The 4,017-nt window shown below is 39.6% G+C and overlaps 1 pseudogene; it reads left to right on the plus strand.

Moving 5' to 3' along the window:
- Positions 1 to 476: 476 nt before the first annotated feature.
- On the plus strand, positions 477 to 609 carry LOC115501944 (annotated as a pseudogene).
- Positions 610 to 4,017: the final 3,408 nt, after the last annotated feature.

Raw genomic sequence — 4,017 nt, forward strand, 5'->3', positions numbered from 1 at the left:
GAGAAACAGAGGCAGAAAAATTATTTGAAGAAATAATAGTTGAAAATGTCCCATATCTGGGAAAGGAAATAAAAAATCCATATCAGGAGGCATGGAGATCCCCCAACAAAATCAACCCAAGGACACCAAGACACATAGTAATTAAAATGGCAAAAGTAGTGATAAAGAGAGAATTTTAAACGCAGCAAAAGAAGACAGTTACATGCAAGGAAAATTCCATAAGGCTATCAGCTGATTTTTCAGTAGAAACTTTGCAGGCCAGAAGGGAGTGGCATGATATATTCAAAGTCCTGAAAAGAAAAAAATCTGCAACCAAGACTTCTCTATCCAGCAAAGCTATCATTCAGAATAGGAGAGATAGAGAGTTTCCCAAACAAAAATTAAAGGAATTCGTGACCACTAAATCAGGAGCAAAACCAGCCACTTCCCCGTAACACATGGTGTCATTGGCCTGTTGGTTCCAAATCCACAGCTCAAGCTTTGTTCGGTGGCAGTATCATAGCCAATGAGGTTTATCCAAGGCACGATTGTTGCTAATTGAAACCAATCCACAGCCCAGCCACCCTCCTGCCCAGGTCAGTGTGCACTATCTGCTCAATGCCAAGTCAATACACTTTCACCCCAGATCAACAGGGGCTCAAACTGAGACTCTCCCCCTCCAATTTCAGCCCCTGTACTCAAATTTGTACACAAAGTGGGCATAATTATAACAGCAGAATGAAGCAACCAAAATGACAATACTAATTCTGTGGACTATGTAATGAATAAAAGGAGTGTGCTGGGCTGGGAATTTCTCCCACAAACACATCAAAGGACAATACATATAGCACGATTCCAGTTACTAAAAGAATCAAACCCCTCCCCTCAAAAAAAGGAAAAGAAGAAAAAGAAGAACAAAGCTGGAGGTATCACAATCCCAGATTTCGTGATATACTACAAGCCTGTAGTAATCAAAACAGCGTGGTATTGGCACAAAAATAGACACATAGATCAGAACAAAATAGAGAGCTCAGAAATAAACCCACAATTACATGGTCAATTAATCTTGGACAAAGGAGGCAAGAATATGCAAAAAAGTCTCTTCAATAAATGTGGCTGGGAAAACTGAATAACAATATTCCAGAGAATGTAATTGAACCACTTTCTTACACCATACATAAAAATAAACTCCAAATGGATTAAAGTTCTAAATGTGAGACCTGAAACCTAAAAATCCTAGGAGAGAGCATAGACGGTAATTTCTCTAACATCGGCCACAGCAACATTTTTCTAGCTATGTCTCCTTAGGCAAGGGAAATAGAAGCAAAAACAAACTATTGGGACCACATCAAAATAAAAAGCTTCTGAACGACAAATAAAACTATCAACAAAACCAAAAGGCAACCTACTGAATGGGAGAAGATATTTGCAAATGACATAATGGATAAAGGCTTAGTATCTAAAAGATATAAAACACTTATACAACTCAACAGCCCCAAACCAAATAATCCAATTTAAGGATGGGCAGAAGGCATGAACAGACTTTTCTCCAAAGACATACAGATGGCCAACAGACACATGAAAAGGTGATCAAATCACTCATCATCAGGATATGCAAATCAAAACTACAATGAGAGCTCAGCTCACACCTGTCAGAATCAAAAACACAAGAAACAACAAGTGTTGATAAAGATGTGGTGAAAAAGTACATTGCTGGTGAGGGGTACAAACTGAGATAGCCAGTGTGGAAAACAATATGAGGTTTCCTCAAAAAGTTAAAAAGAAAATTATCATATGATCTAGTAATTGTACTACTGTGTATTTACCCAAAGGCTACAGAAACACTAATACAAGGGGATATATGCATCCTTATGTTTATTGCAGTATTATTTACAATAATCAAATTATGGAAGTAGCCCGAGTGCCCACTGATAGATGAATGGATAAGGAGGATGTGGTATATATACAATGGAATATTACTGAGCCATAAAAAGAATGAAATCTTGTTATTTGCAACAACATGGATGGATCTAGAGAGTATAACGCTAAGCAAAATAAGTCAGTCAGAGAAGGACAAATACCGTATGAAATTGCTCCTACGTGGAAATTAAAAAAGAAAGCAAACAAACAAAGGAAAGAAGAGACCAAAAAAGACTCTTAAAAATAGAGAACTGATGGCTACCAGACGGGAGATGGATACAGGGATGGGTGAAACAGGTAAAGAGGATTAAGAGTGCACTTATCTGGATAAGCATCAAGTAATGTATAGAATCGTTGAGACACTATATTGTGCACCCAAAACCACTGCATGTTAATTATACTGGAATTAAAAGTTTTAAAAATAAGAAAAAAAAAAGCAAAAAGCAAACTGTAGCAATTAAGATTTGTATATTTCACTGTATTTAAAAAAAAAAAAATTCCCAAGCCCCATCCCCCCCAAAAAAAGACAAACTACAGCCTGCCAAGAGATTCATATTCAAATCTATTAAAAGAAAACAAAACAAAAAACAAAAAAACACTGCAAATCAATTCTTGGTGAAAAACCACCAAATAGACGAGGCAAAAGGTATGAACAGGCAATTCACAGAAGAGAAAACATTTGGAAATAGGCTCAACTCCATCAGTGGTCAGGAAAATGACTAGATAGTCATACCTACTGGAGGCAGAGTTTTCAAAGTCTGAGGATCCTCAGCACTGGTGACACTGTGGAATCCCTAACATGTAGAAGCCCTTCTGTGGGACGCAGATCAGCAACATCTGGGAAAAGGGCAGATGCACATACCTTGTGACCCATGGATCCTGTGCAGGTGTGCTCCTGGTGGTCTTCAGCTTAGGGGAGTGTTTGCATTCCTCATGTGTGGATGGAAGGGAATCCTCACTTCAACACTGTTTGTAATGGGGATAAAAAGGAGAAAGAGAGGCAGGCAGGTGAGCAAAGCAAACTAAATGTCGGTCATATCTATCAACAGGAGAACGGATAGACTATAATGCGTCCACCCAACAGAATGACAACCATTAGTAAAAATGAATGAATTTCAGGCCGCATACAATGTCACAATGAAACGGTAATAATAACTAAGCAAAAAAAAAAAAAATCACAGAGGAACACAAACTACCTTTTTTCATTTATATAAAGATTTTAGGGGCGCCTGGGTGGCTCAGTCCATTGAGCATCCGACTTCAGCTCAGGTCACGAGCTCACGATTCATGGGTTCAAGCCCCACGTCGGACTCTGTGCTGACGGCTCGGAGCCCTGAGCCTGCTTCGGATTCTGTGTCTCCCTCTCTCTCTGCCCCTCCCCCACTCTCACTTTCTCTCTCAAATATAGACATAAAAAAAAATAATGAAGTTTTTAAAAACAGCAAAACCAAACAACTTCATGTTTAGGGAAACAAATACATTTGGTATGTGTACAAAGAAGAGTGAGAAAATCACACATGCACACAATTCAGGGTAATGTGCTACCACTGAGGGAGGAAAGCGAATGGATGAGGAGGGCTTCTGAGAGACTTTAAAAGTAACAGTTATATTTTTTCCTAAATTGGGTGGTGGGTACACAGGTGTTCACTGTTTCATTAGTCCTTAGACATGACCTATAGTTTATAAATATTTGCATCTACTTGATATTTAAATATTTAGTAAAAGCAAGTTTTTATATCAAGCATCAAAACTTAGAGGCCTTCAGGCATGTTTATCATTTTATCTTTATAAAAGCACCTGGGGTGCCTGGGTGGCTGAGTTGGTTAAGCATCCGACTCTTAATTTTGGCTCGGGTCATGATTTCAGGGTTTGTGAGTTCGAGCCCCGTGTCGGGCTCTGCACTGACAACGGGGAGCCTGCTTGGGATTCTCTCTCTCTCTCTCTCTCTCTCTCTCTCTCTCTCTTTCTCTGTCAAAAAATAATTAAACTAAAAAGGGGCACCTGGGTGGCTCAGGGCATGATCTCACAGTTTGTGGGTTCGAGCCCCGCGTGGGGCTCCGTGCTGACAGCTCGGAGCCTGCTTCACATTCTGTGTCTCCCTCTCTCTCTCTTCCCCTG

The sequence above is a fragment of the Lynx canadensis genome, chromosome E1 (assembly GCF_007474595.2).
Source record: "Lynx canadensis isolate LIC74 chromosome E1, mLynCan4.pri.v2, whole genome shotgun sequence".
In the NCBI taxonomy this organism is placed as follows: domain Eukaryota; kingdom Metazoa; phylum Chordata; class Mammalia; order Carnivora; family Felidae; genus Lynx; species Lynx canadensis.